The 15,530-nt window shown below is 54.9% G+C and overlaps 1 long non-coding RNA gene across 1 annotated transcript in view; it reads right to left on the bottom strand.

The window, feature by feature from the left end:
* The window catches only part of LOC140392454 (uncharacterized), a 55,390-nt gene that overhangs the window by 23,626 nt on the left and 16,234 nt on the right, over positions 1–15,530 (bottom strand). The window contains exon 2 of the long non-coding RNA XR_011935366.1: positions 2,901–3,004. This is a non-coding gene — a long non-coding RNA (uncharacterized lncRNA). The remainder of the gene's footprint in view (positions 1–2,900; positions 3,005–15,530) is intronic.

Genomic DNA, 15,530 nt, shown 5'->3' with positions numbered 1-15,530 from the left:
AAGTCTTTAAGTCAGCATTAATTGTCCACTTAAGGGTGAGGCAGGAAGACTGTCCAAAGGCAAAAATCCTTATCTGCCTCCCTTCCTCCTGATCAACTACCCCACCATCAAACTTGTCTTGGGGGTAAAATGTTTCCGCCACCGTGTTATAAGCATACTCATAAAGTATCAGATAATGATGAATGAGATAGGCATTGGTCAGTCATATTCTCACTCAAAGAGAAACATCAATACTCTTAGATTTGTTCATGATTAACCTGAATTGCCTGAGTAGGTTTGTACATTGAGAATAGAATGGAGCAAACGCAAGTATTGGACAAGTATCTGAGGCAGACAGAAGAAGTAGTATAAGATACTGGATAGTCGCTGCATCATTTTTAGTCCTGAGGTAACTTTAAAATCTGTAAAATAAATATGTAATAAGGAATAAGGGAAACGTTCGATTGCATTTTCTCTCCAGAGTAGAATATGCAGAGCCGGGGAATCTTCGAACTCTGCAAACTCAACTCAGGAGAAAATGCTGCCAGGAGGGACGAGGGGATTGGGTGCTAACTTGGGTCAGGCTCACCTCCTCCGGGAACAGTGTGCAGGCAGCTACAGCCGTTGCCAGGTGCTCTGGGACTTGTAACAAATACAAAATAGTGGAAAATATCCCTCACTCCTCATACTCCCTTACTCCCCACACACTCCCATTGCCCTATCCATGCCAGCTCATGCCACCTCGTGCCTCCCATATCTTCCATGCCAAGTTATGCCAATGATGCCAACCCATGACCTCCCATGCATTCCAGGAGCACTTTATAGCACCCATGACAACTTACTGCCAACTGATGCCCCCACGTCCACCACCCTTTTCTCTTGACACCCTCCGTGTCAACTCACTCAGTATCCACTTTGGGAAGAACTCAGTAGTCATCCTGAGATTAAATAAAATACAGTTTCAAATATCTATTACAGACTTTGCTCTATTGAAAAGCGGGCTCGGTTAGCTCAGTTGGCTGGACAGCTGGTTCGTGATGCGAAGCGACGGCAACAGTGTGAGTTCAATTCCTGTACCAGCTAAGGTTATTCATGAAGGTCCTGCCTTCTCAACCTTGCCCCTTGTCTGAGGTGTGCTGACCCTCAGGTTAAATCACCACCAGTCAGCTCTCAAGGGGACAGCAGCCTATGATCCTCTGTGACTGTGGTAACATATACATTAAAAAGCACTTCCTCATGATAAAGACCCATTAGATACATTCAAATCCCTTCAAGTATTTAATCCTTTATAAAACATTTATTCCATTGCTCCACATCAAACACAGTTAACCACATGGCTCTGTCAATAAAACTTTGAACTTACACGCTCCGTTCACCCCCCCCCCCCCCACACCCCCCATGATAATGATAGGTTGTGGAAGCAGTCAAGCAGCACTAATCCTGTGATAATAACTTTCAGACTTATGTCAAAAAGCATTTAACGAAATTAGTAGCATCAATTGTTTTTCAACTGAGAATCACAGCGGGCTGGATTCCACGCACCCATCATAAAAAACTTAAAGGGCCATGGATTCAAATGAATTTATAGTTTGACTGTTCATTAATGTCGACTGTGAGCAGTCCCAAAATGGAACCTGAACCTCGACAAATGGCCACCTTGTACTCCCCAAAAGAGTGCCTGAGCTCTCCAAAACATCCTGGTAGATTTAGACCTCTTTCTCAAGTGTCTAAAGTCCATGACTTGTGTTTCAGAACCCGAGTGATGAAAATTACTTCTGAATCAAGGCAGCTGCATCTTCAACCATGTCTCTGCCTCCATGAACTGCAGATGTGTGAAATACCTCGTGCTTTCATCCCCCCCCCCAAAAAAAAACCAGTCCCACAAACCCCCAGCAATAATGGTGGGTGTTGGGTTTAGGGATGGGATGTCCAGAATTGGGGCTCCGGTGTCATTTTGGTGAAAGTGGGGACCCCTTCTGACTCAGTGAAAATTCAGGCCATAACTTCCTGCTGGAAAAGAGCCCAGAACATTGTTAGATCTTTGGATGGGCAGGGTTTATTTATTTATATTAAATAAGTATTTAATTAAAATCTTTGAGTTCTTTTCTGTTTTCAAAGTAGGCACTGTTGAGATGGCCAGTGGTGATGAGGGGCTAACCAAAGGTTACCTATACCATCGGATGCATCTGCATAAAGTGTGTCAGGATGAAAGAGCTTTATACTGTGATCGCTATAACTATAAATTGTACAGAATTCCAGCTGTACCACTTCTGATACCGTGTGGATCCAACAGACAGCGTTGGCACCATTGGCAGATTGCTGTGTAGCATAATCGAGAAATTGATATAAATCAATGCTGGGATTAGAGAAAATGTAGCAAGAGGGAGTTTCAGATAATGTTACAGTTGTTCAAAATCAGCATACACGTCACTCATGGTGTTAACATCTTCCTGCATCATAGCTTCACCCCAGGCAGTCCCATCACGTGTAGAGTCTCTAAATACAGATAAATAATGCTGATATCCAGTAGGCTACACCCACATCCAGGCAGAGTGACCCCTGACCCGGTGGCTGTATTCCCACTTCTGGGACAGAAGCCTTGGATTTGGGCCCCGCTTCAGACAACTGCAGTGAGGGGAGATCAGAACACCAACTCTGAATACTGAGTAGATGTCCAGTGCGTGTAATGGTGCCCAATGGGTTCAGGTGGCACCCTTCATCATTGTGAGCGTCTTAAAAATCTCATACGTGAGACTTCCAGTTTGGACTATCCCTTGGGTGGAACACAATGGAAAAAGCACATTATTATGATTCAAACTCAAAGCCTAGCGTGGGATTTGCCAACCCTGCCTGCTGGAGGGATCAACAAAGGCGACGCCCTCCCCCTCCCTCCACGGAGGGGAGCCATTAAAAAAACTCACCATTGACTTCGGTGGAACCGGAAGATCTGCCAGTGGCCATTGGCAAGCTGCCCCCTGCCACGGGAAAACTGGTGGGGAGGGGGGCGTAAATCCCACCCGAGGATCTGAAATTCAGCAATACATAGCTGGTTACATTATGTTACAGACACTCCTTCTAATTGTCAACCACCACAATACCTTGCTTCAATAAATAATGAGCAGATTGGCTAGAAATGTATTCAGTTAGCTGTTCTGTTCTATTCAGGTCCTAAAATAATGATTTTGATGTTTTGCATGTTTTATGTTGCCAGGAGGCATCTTGTTCACCGATGATATTTAACAATCCTGCTTCCAAAATGTCAAGTTTCTTATAAGAGTATTCCAGATTTATAGTCGTAAAATCCTATGCATGCGATCACAGAGCACCAATCTCCAGTCCTTCCTGAAATCTCACCTGAGTGTGAGGCATACAAAGTAAATACACTAATATAAAGAAATAGGTTAAAGCTATATTTAATGAACACACACAGAACAAACTAATGAGGGACTGTAATGATCGTTGGGGTGGCAGGCAGTCACTTGACATGAACCTATGCATCTATGATGTGTCCATGCTTATCATTAATTCTAAAAAGGGAAGAAAGGAGAGGTTAAAGTGTTGTAGGTTCTGACAGGAACTGTAGAAGAAACTTGGTAATAATTAGCTTCAAATAAGTTGTGTTGTGTAGCTCCTAGTTACAGACTGTCAATGCTGACTGTCACTGGTCGAACTACAGAACTTATTCTTGCATGAGCAATATAGCTTCTCGGGTGAATATTATGGAGGTGTCTGCTTACTACCGAATGCTAATTGCAAATTAAAGCATAACTCTTGAACTGTTGTTATCCTCGTGTTTAATGATGAAAAAATGTCCATACCTAATAAGCAAGTATTCATTCTTTTTTTTTGAAGAAAACTCACACGCAGCTCTCTGGAAAATCACCATGGGGCTCAGTTAAGCAGTACCCCATTTGTGCTACCTTTTTTGAATTGCAGTTTTCATGTCCAGGATCCAACTCCCTTCTCACATGCATGTGCAAACTCATCTAGGAATGAATATTGAAACACTTACGAGTCAAAGCGTTTGCATTTTCTGTATATTCAAATCAATACCTGATAGCTCCATCCACTTCCCTGGTAGCACTGCTTTGTCATTGAGCTCAAGTTACATTTCTCATTGGAATACAAATTAAGGGCGAGAAATTTGATCGTTCAATTTCTGTTTTTGCGGGTCAGCAAACATCCTCCCACACCTAACAGTACAAGCACAGAGGGATCTGGGATGAAAATTCATAATTTTTAAAGTTAACAGGCCAAGTCAATGAAGTGTGAACCTCCGGTCAATACTTTTAAAAGCTAGATACAAACAAACTGTGACGATGACTGCTGCAAATAATGTGCCTTATGGTATTTAGACTACAAACAGCATTAGGCCTCTAGTGAATACCTAAATAACTATGGACAGAGGCAAGGAGACCACAAAGCCATCTGCGGAATCTGCACATCTCATTGTTTAAGGATGGACCAACACTTAATGTTGATTATGGAGATTCCAGATGTCATGATATTCAGATAAACATATCATGGTGCAATCACACACACACACTGATGGACAGGTAGTTGGACCAACCAACACACACACAACATCGCAGCCAATCACCAGTGAGAGCACACGCACTATAAAACAGGGAACACCACAATTCCCGCTCATTCCAGCAGGACACAGCTCAGGGCACAGAGCTCACAGCGTGCCACTCAGACATACACCATGTGCTGAGTGCCTCACTAAGATAGTGTTAGAGCTGGGTCCACAGGTTAGAGGGTAATGAACGAACCACGGTCATAAGTTTGCGAATGTTGTTATTAAGAGTAATAAAACTGAGTTATACCATCTACAACCGTGTTGGTTCAACTGTATAGCGGAACACCCAACACGACACCAGACAGCCTGTCTCCACTTTTCTCACTGGACAAAAAGAAATACTGAAACTCAATGGCCACTATCAACTTCCCAATGTATCACGATGGCATCCTCGGCCCAAACCAGCCTGGATGGACCTCAGACGTGCAGAGCAAGTGGTCATGTGATCAAAGCTGGTTTCAAGGAGTACGATCGGCGGGGAGACTCACTGGGGATCAGGGAGAGACACAATGGGGTTTGAGGAGTGAGGCTCATTGAAGATCGGGGTGACAGACACATTGGGGATCGGGAGAGACTCACTGGCGATCAAGGAGAGTCTCACTGGGGATCAGGGAGAGGCTCACTGGGAATCGGGAGAGGCTCACTGGGGATCGGGAGAGGCTCACTGGGAATCAAGGAGAGTCTCACTGGGGATTGGGGAAGAGACTCACTGGGGATCGGGAGAGAATCACTGGGGATCGGGGGGAGACACACTGGGGATCGGGGGAGAATCATTGGGGATCAGGGAGAGACTCACTGGGGATTGGGGAGAGACTCACTGGGGATCGGGGAGAGACTCACTGGGGATCGGGAATGAGACACACTGGGAATCGGAGGAGACTCACTGGGGATCGGGGGAGACTCACTGGGGATCGGGGAGAGACTCACTGGGGATCGGGAGCGACTCACTGGGGATCGGGGATGAGACTCACTGGGGATCAGGGAGAGACTCACTGGGGATCGGGAGAGACTCACTGGAGATCGGGGGAGACTCACTGGGGATCGGGGATGAGACCCACTGGGGATCAGGGGAGACTCACTGGGGATCGGGGGAGACTCACTGGGGATCAGGGAGAGACTCACTGGGGATCAGGGAGAGACTCACTGGGGATTAGGAAGAGACTCACTGGGGATCAGGGAGAGACTCACTGGGGATCAGGAAGAGACTCACTGGGGATCGGGGAGAGACTCACTGGGGACCCGGGATAAACTCACTGGGGATCGGGGAGAGATTCACTGGGGATCGGGAATGAGACGCACTGGGGATCAGGGAGAGAATCACTGGGGAATCAGGGAGAGACTCACTGGGAATCGGGGAGAGACTCACTGGGGATCGGGAATGAGACTCACTGGGGATCAGGATGAGACTCACTGGGGATCAGGGAGAGACTCACTGGGGATCGGGGAGAGACTCACTGGGGATCAGAGAGAGACTCACTGCGGATGGGGGGAGACTCACTGGGGATCAGGAGAGACTCACTGGGGATCGGGGAGAGACTCACTGGGGAACAGAGAGAGACTCACTGGGGATCGGGGGGAGACTCACTGGGGATCGGGGAGAGACTCACTGGATCAGGGAGAGACTCACTGGGGACCCGGGATAAACTCACTGGGGATCGGGGAGAGACTCACTGGGGATCGGGAATGAGACTCACTGGGGATCAGGATGAGAATCGCTGGGGTTCAGGGAGAGACACACTGGGGATCGGGGGAGACTCACTTGGGATCGGGAATGAGAATAACTGGGGATTGGGGGAGACTCACTGGGAATCGGGGGAGACACACTGGGGGAAGGGAGAGACTCACTGGGATTCGGGGGAGAGACTCACTGGGGATCGATGGGAGACTCACTGGGGATTGGGGGGAGACTCACTGGGGTTCGGGAGAGACTCACTGGGGATCGGGGAGAGACTCACTGGGGATCAGGGAGAGATTCACTGGGGATCGGGAGCGACTCACTGGGGATCGGGGATGAGACTCACTGGGGATCAGGGAGAGACTCATTGGGGATCGGGAGCGACTCACTGGGGACTGGGCGGAGAGATTCACTGGGGATCGGGAGAGACTCACTGGAGATCGAGGGAGACTCACTGGGGATCGGGGATGAGACCCACTGGGGATCATGGAGAGACTCACTGGGAATCGGGGGAGAGTCACTGGGGGCAGGGAGAGACTCACTGGTGTTCGGGGGAGAGACTCACTGGGGATCGATGGGAGACTCACTGGGGATCGGGGGGAGACTCACTGGGGATCAGGGACAAACTCACTGGGGATCGTGGGAGACTCACTGGGGATCAGGGAGAGACTCACTGGGGATCAGGGAGAGATACACTGGGGATCAGGGATAGATACACTGGGGATCGGGGAGAGACTCACTGGGGTTCGGGAGACTCAGTGGGGATCAGGGAGAGTCTCACTGGTGATCGGGAGAGACTGACTGGGGATCGGGGGAGAGACACACTGGGATTCGGGGGAGACTCCCTGGGGATCGGGGAGAGACTCACTGGGTTCCGATGGGAGACTCACTGGGGATCGGGGAGAGACTCACTGGGGATCAGAGAGAGACTCACTGGGGATCGGGGAGAGACTCACTGGGGATCAGGGAGAGACTCACTGGGGATCTGGGAGAGACTCACTGGGGATCAGGGAGAGACTCACTGGGGATCTGTGGGAGTCTCACTGGGGATCGGGGGAAGACTCTCTGGGGATCGGGGGAGAGACTCACTGGGCATCAGGGAAAAACACTGGGGATCGGGGGAGACTCACTGGGGATCAGGGAGAGACTCACTGGGGATCGGGGAGAGATTCACTGGGGATCGGGGGGAGACTCACTGGGGATCAGGAGAGACTCACTGGGGATCGGGGAGAGACTCACTGGGGATCAGAGAGAGACTCACTGGGGATCGGGGGAGACTCACTGGAGATCGGGAGCGACTCACTGGGGATCGGGGATGAGACTCACTGGGGATCGGGAGCGACTCACTGGGGACTGGGCGGAGAGACTCACTGGGGATCGGGAGAGACTCACTCGAGATCGAGGGAGACTCACTGGGGATCGGGGATGAGACCCACTGGGGATCAGGGAGAGACTCACTGCGAATCGGGGGAGAGTCACTGGGGGCAGGGAGAGACTCACTGGGGTTCGGAGGAGAGACTCACTGGGGATCGATGGGAGACTCACTGGGGATCGGGGGGGAGACTCACTGGGGATCAGGGACAAACTCACTGGGGATCGGGGGAGACTCACTGGGGATCAGGGAGAGACTCACTGGGCATCAGGGAGAGATACACTGGGGATCAGGGAGAGATACACTGGGGATCGGGGAGAGACTCACTGGGGTTCGGGAGACTCAGTGGGGATCAGGGAGAGTCTCACTGGTGATCGGGAGAGACTGACTGGGGATCGGGGGAGAGACACACTGGGATTCGGGGGAGTATCCCTGGGGATCGGGGAGAGACTCACTAGGTTTCGATGGGAGACTCACTGGGGATCGGGGACAGACTCACTGAGGATCGGGGAGAGACTCACTGGGGATCAGAGAGAGACTCACTGAGGATCTGGGAGAGACTCACTGGGGATCAGGGAGAGACTCACTGGGGATCTGTGGGAGTCTCACTGGGGATCGGGGGAAGACTCACTGGGGATCGGGGAGAGACTCACTGGGGATCAGGGAGAGACTCACTGGGGATCGGGAGCGACTCACTGGGGATCGGGGATGAGACTCACTGGGGATCAGGGAGAGACTCATTGGGGATCGGGAGCGACTCACTGGGGACTGGGCGGAGAGATTCACTGGGGATCGGGAGAGACTCACTGGAGATCGAGGGAGACTCACTGGGGATCGGGGATGAGACCCACTGGGGATCAGGGAGAGACTCACTGGGAATCGGGGGAGAGTCACTGGGGGCAGGGAGAGACTCACTGGGGTTCGGGGGAGAGACTCACTGGGGATCGATGGGAGACTCACTGGGGATCGGGGGAGACTCACTGGGGATCAGGGACAAACTCACTGGGGATCGGGGGAGACTCACTGGGGATCAGGGAGAGACTCACTGGGGATCAGGGAGAGATACACTGGGGATCAGGGATAGATACACTGGGGATCGGGGAGAGACTCACTGGGGTTCGGGAGACTCAGTGGGGATCAGGGAGAGTCTCACTGGTGATCGGGAGAGACTGACTGGGGATCGAGGGAGAGACACACTGGGATTCGGGGGAGACTCCCTGGGGATCGGGGAGAGACTCACTGGGTTCCGATGGGAGACTCACTGGGGATCGGGGAGAGACTCACTGGGGATCAGAGAGAGACTCACTGGGGATCGGGGAGAGACTCACTGGGGATCAGGGAGAGACTCACTGGGGATCTGGGAGAGACTCACTGGGGATCAGGGAGAGACTCACTGGGGATCTGTGGGAGTCTCACTGGGGATCGGGGGAAGACTCTCTGGGGATCGGGGGAGAGACTCACTGGGGATCAGGGAAAAACACTGGGGATCGGGGGAGACTCACTGGGGATCAGGGAGAGACTCACTGGGGATCGGGGAGAGATTCACTGGGGATCGGGGGGAGACTCACTGGGGATCAGGAGAGACTCACTGGGGATCGGGGAGAGACTCACTGGGGATCAGAGAGAGACTCACTGGGGATCGGGGGAGACTCACTGGGGATCGGGAGCGACTCACTGGGGATTGGGGATGAGACTCACTGGGGATCGGGAGCGACTCACTGGGGACTGGGCGGAGAGACTCACTGGGGATCGGGAGAGACTCACTGGAGATCGAGGGAGACTCACTGGGGATCGGGGATGAGACCCACTGGAGATCAGGGAGAGACTCACTGCGAATCGGGGGAGAGTCACTGGGGGCAGGGAGAGACTCACTGGGGTTCGGTGGAGAGACTCACTGGGGATCGATGGGAGACTCACTGGGGATCGGGGGGGAGACTCACTGGGGATCAGGGACAAACTCACTGGGGATCGGGGGAGACTCACTGGGGATCAGGGAGAGACTCACTGGGCATCAGGGAGAGATACACTGGGGATCAGGGAGAGATACACTGGGGATCGGGGAGAGACTCACTGGGGTTCGGGAGACTCAGTGGGGATCAGGGAGAGTCTCACTGGTGATCGGGAGAGACTGACTGGGGATCGGGGGAGAGACACACTGGGATTCGGGGGAGTATCCCTGGGGATCGGGGAGAGACTCACTAGGTTTCGATGGGAGACTCACTGGGGATCGGGGACAGACTCACTGGGGATCGGGGAGAGACTCAATAGGGATCAGAGAGAGACTCACTGAGGATCTGGGAGAGACTCACTGGGGATCAGGGAGAGACTCACTGGGGATCTGTGGGAGTCTCACTGGGGATCGGGGGAAGACTCTCTGGGGATCGGGGGAGAGACTCACTGGGGATCAGGGAAAAACACTGGGGATCGGGGGGAGACTCACTGGGGATCAGGGAGAGACTCACTGGGGATCGGGGAGAGACTCACTGGGGATCAGAGAGAGACTCACTGCGGATGGGGGGGAGACTCACTGGGGATCAGGAGAGACTCACTGGGGATCGGGGAGAGACTCACTGGGGATCAGAGAGAGACTCACTGGGGATCGGGGGGAGACTCACTGGGGATCGGGGAGAGACTCACTGGATCAGGGAGAGACTCACTGGGGACCCGGGATAAACTCACTGGGGATCGGGGAGAGACTCACTGGGGATCGGGAATGAGACTCACTGGGGATCAGGATGAGAATCACTGGGGTTCAGGGAGAGACACACTGGGGATCGGGGGAGACTCACTGGGGATCGGGAATGAGAATAACTGGGGATTGGGGGAGACTCACTGGGAATCGGGGGAGACACACTGGGGGAAGGGAGAGACTCACTGGGATTCGGGGGAGAGACTCACTGGGGATCGATGGGAGACTCACTGGGGATTGGGGGGAGACTCACTGGGGTTCGGGAGAGACTCACTGGGGATCGGGGAGAGACTCACTGGGGATCAGGGAGAGACTCACTGGGGATCGGGAGCGACTCACTGGGGATCGGGGATGAGACTCACTGGGGATCAGGGAGAGACTCATTGGGGATCGGGAGCGACTCACTGGGGACTGGGCGGAGAGATTCACTGGGGATCGGGAGAGACTCACTGGGGATCGATGGGAGACTCACTGGGGATCGGGGGGAGACTCACTGGGGATCAGGGACAAACTCACTGGGGATCGGGGGAGACTCACTGGGGATCAGGGAGAGACTCACTGGGGATCAGGGAGAGATACACTGGGGATCAGGGATAGATACACTGGGGATCGGGGGAGACTCACTGGAGATCGGGAGCGACTCACTGGGGATCGGGGATGAGACTCACTGGGGATCGGGAGCGACTCACTGGGGACTGGGCGGAGAGACTCACTGGGGATCGGGAGAGACTCACTGGAGATCGAGGGAGACTCACTGGGGATCGGGGATGAGACCCACTGGGGATCAGGGAGAGACTCACTGCGAATCGGGGGAGAGTCACTGGGGGCAGGGAGAGACTCACTGGGGTTCGGAGGAGAGACTCACTGGGGATCGATGGGAGACTCACTGGGGATCGGGGGGGAGACTCACTGGGGATCAGGGACAAACTCACTGGGGATCGGGGGAGACTCACTGGGGATCAGGGAGAGACTCACTGGGCATCAGGGAGAGATACACTGGGGATCAGGGAGAGATACACTGGGGATCGGGGAGAGACTCACTGGGGTTCGGGAGACTCAGTGGGGATCAGGGAGAGTCTCACTGGTGATCGGGAGAGACTGACTGGGGATCGGGGGAGAGACACACTGGGATTCGGGGGAGTATCCCTGGGGATCGGGGAGAGACTCACTAGGTTTCGATGGGAGACTCACTGGGGATCGGGGACAGACTCACTGGGGATCGGGGAGAGACTCACTGGGGATCAGAGAGAGACTCACTGAGGATCTGGGAGAGACTCACTGGGGATCAGGGAGAGACTCACTGGGGATCTGTGGGAGTCTCACTGGGGATCGGGGGAAGACTCACTGGGGATCGGGGAGAGACTCACTGGGCATCAGGGAGAGACTCACTGGGGATCGGGAGCGACTCACTGGGGATCGGGGATGAGACTCACTGGGGATCAGGGAGAGACTCATTGGGGATCGGGAGCGACTCACTGGGGACTGGGCGGAGAGATTCACTGGGGATCGGGAGAGACTCACTGGAGATCGAGGGAGACTCACTGGGGATCGGGGATGAGACCCACTGGGGATCAGGGAGAGACTCACTGGGAATCGGGGGAGAGTCACTGGGGGCAGGGAGAGACTCACTGGGGTTCGGGGGAGAGACTCACTGGGGATCGATGGGAGACTCACTGGGGATCGGGGGAGACTCACTGGGGATCAGGGACAAACTCACTGGGGATCGGGGGAGACTCACTGGGGATCAGGGAGAGACTCACTGGGGATCAGGGAGAGATACACTGGGGATCAGGGATAGATACACTGGGGATCGGGGAGAGACTCACTGGGGTTCGGGAGACTCAGTGGGGATCAGGGAGAGTCTCACTGGTGATCGGGAGAGACTGACTGGGGATCGAGGGAGAGACACACTGGGATTCGGGGGAGACTCCCTGGGGATCGGGGAGAGACTCACTGGGTTCCGATGGGAGACTCACTGGGGATCGGGGAGAGACTCACTGGGGATCAGAGAGAGACTCACTGGGGATCGGGGAGAGACTCACTGGGGATCAGGGAGAGACTCACTGGGGATCTGGGAGAGACTCACTGGGGATCAGGGAGAGACTCACTGGGGATCTGTGGGAGTCCCACTGGGGATCGGGGGAAGACTCTCTGGGGATCGGGGGAGAGACTCACTGGGGATCAGGGAAAAACACTGGGGATCGGGGGAGACTCACTGGGGATCAGGGAGAGACTCACTGGGGATCGGGGAGAGATTCACTGGGGATCGGGGGGAGACTCACTGGGGATCAGGAGAGACTCACTGGGGATCGGGGAGAGACTCACTGGGGATCAGAGAGAGACTCACTGGGGATCGGGGGAGACTCACTGGGGATCGGGAGCGACTCACTGGGGATCGGGGATGAGACTCACTGGGGATCGGGAGCGACTCACTGGGGACTGGGCGGAGAGACTCACTGGGGATCGGGAGAGACTCACTGGAGATCGAGGGAGACTCACTGGGGATCGGGGATGAGACCCACTGGAGATCAGGGAGAGACTCACTGCGAATCGGGGGAGAGTCACTGGGGGCAGGGAGAGACTCACTGGGGTTCGGTGGAGAGACTCACTGGGGATCGATGGGAGACTCACTGGGGATCGGGGGGGAGACTCACTGGGGATCAGGGACAAACTCACTGGGGATTGGGGGAGACTCACTGGGGATCAGGGAGAGACTCACTGGGCATCAGGGAGAGATACACTGGGGATCAGGGAGAGATACACTGGGGATCGGGGAGAGACTCACTGGGGTTCGGGAGACTCAGTGGGGATCAGGGAGAGTCTCACTGGTGATCGGGAGAGACTGACTGGGGATCGGGGGAGAGACACACTGGGATTCGGGGGAGTATCCCTGGGGATCGGGGAGAGACTCACTAGGTTTCGATGGGAGACTCACTGGGGATCGGGGACAGACTCACTGGGGATCGGGGAGAGACTCACTGGGGATCAGAGAGAGACTCACTGAGGATCTGGGAGAGACTCACTGGGGATCAGGGAGAGACTCACTGGGGATCTGTGGGAGTCTCACTGGGGATCGGGGGAAGACTCTCTGGGGATCGGGGGAGAGACTCACTGGGGATCAGGGAAAAACACTGGGGATCGGGGGGAGACTCACTGGGGATCAGGGAGAGACTCACTGGGGATCGGGGAGAGACTCACTGGGGATCAGAGAGAGACTCACTGCGGATGGGGGGGAGACTCACTGGGGATCAGGAGAGACTCACTGGGGATCGGGGAGAGACTCACTGGGGATCAGAGAGAGACTCACTGGGGATCGGGGGGAGACTCACTGGGGATCGGGGAGAGACTCACTGGATCAGGGAGAGACTCACTGGGGACCCGGGATAAACTCACTGGGGATCGGGGAGAGACTCACTGGGGATCGGGAATGAGACTCACTGGGGATCAGGATGAGAATCACTGGGGTTCAGGGAGAGACACACTGGGGATCGGGGGAGACTCACTGGGGATCGGGAATGAGAATAACTGGGGATTGGGGGAGACTCACTGGGAATCGGGGGAGACACACTGGGGGAAGGGAGAGACTCACTGGGATTCGGGGGAGAGACTCACTGGGGATCGATGGGAGACTCACTGGGGATTGGGGGGAGACTCACTGGGGTTCGGGAGAGACTCACTGGGGATCGGGGAGAGACTCACTGGGGATCAGGGAGAGACTCACTGGGGATCGGGAGCGACTCACTGGGGATCGGGGATGAGACTCACTGGGGATCAGGGAGAGACTCATTGGGGATCGGGAGCGACTCACTGGGGACTGGGCGGAGAGATTCACTGGGGATCGGGAGAGACTCACTGGGGATCGATGGGAGACTCACTGGGGATCGGGGGGAGACTCACTGGGGATCAGGGACAAACTCACTGGGGATCGGGGGAGACTCACTGGGGATCAGGGAGAGACTCACTGGGGATCAGGGAGAGATACACTGGGGATCAGGGATAGATACACTGGGGATCGGGGAGAGACTCACTGGGGTTCGTGAGACTCAGTGGGGATCAGGGAGAGTCTCACTGGTGATCGGGAGAGACTGACTGGGGATCGGGGGAGAGACACACTGGGATTCGGGGGAGACTCCCTGGGGATCGGGGAGAGACTCACTAGGTTCCGATGGGAGACTCACTGGGGATCGGGGAGAGACTCACTGGGGATCAGAGAGAGACTCACTGGGGATCGGGGAGAGACTCACTGGGGATCGGGAGAGACTGACTGGGGATCAGAGAGAGACTCACTGGGGATCAGGGAGAGACTCACTGGGGATCAGGGGGACACTCATTGAGGATCGGTGGGAGACTCACTGGGGATCGGGAGAGAGACTCACTGGGAATCGGGAATGAGACTCACTGGGGATCGGGGGGGGACAGAATCACTGGGGATCAGGGAGAGACTTACTGGGGTCAGGGAGAGACTCACTGGGGATCGGGGAGACACACACTTGGGATTGGGGAGAGATTTACTGGGGTCAGGGAGAGGCTCACTGAGGATCGGGGAAAGACTCACTGGGGATCGGGAATGAGACTCACTGGGGTTCAGGGAGAGACTCACTGGGGATCAGGGAGAGACTCACTGGGGTTCAGGGAGAGACTCACTGGGGATCAGGGAGAGACTCACTCGGGATCAGGGGAGACTCACTGGGGATCAGGGAGAGACTCACTGGGGATCTGTGAGAGACTCACTGGGGATCGGGAATGATACTCACTGGGAATCACGGAGAGACTCACTGGGGATCAGGGAGAGACTCACTGGGGATCGGGGAGACTCACTGGGGATCGGGGAGAGACTCACTGGGAATCAGGGAGAGACTCACTGGGCATCGGGGAGAGACTCACTGGGGATCAGGCAGAGACTCACTGAGGATCGGGGGGAGCTACTCAGCGGGGCTCGGGGAGAGACTCACAGGGGATCAGGGAGAGACTCACTGGGGATCTGGGAGAGACTCACTGGGGATCGGGAATGATTCTCACTGGGGATCGGGGAGACTCACTGGGGATCGGGGAGAGACTCACTGGGAATCAGGGAGAGACTCACTGGGCATCGGGGAGAGACTCACTGGGGATCAGGCAGAGACTCACTGAGGATCGGGGGGAGCTACTCAGCGGGGCTCGGGGAGAGACTCACTGGGGATCGGGGAGAGACTCACTGGGGATCGGGGAGAGACTCACTGGGGATCGGGGAGAC

The sequence above is a fragment of the Scyliorhinus torazame genome, chromosome 16 (assembly GCF_047496885.1).
Source record: "Scyliorhinus torazame isolate Kashiwa2021f chromosome 16, sScyTor2.1, whole genome shotgun sequence".
NCBI classification, from domain to species: domain Eukaryota; kingdom Metazoa; phylum Chordata; class Chondrichthyes; order Carcharhiniformes; family Scyliorhinidae; genus Scyliorhinus; species Scyliorhinus torazame.
The sequence above is the reverse complement of the archived record's forward strand: the minus strand, read 5'-3'. Positions and strand labels throughout refer to the sequence as shown.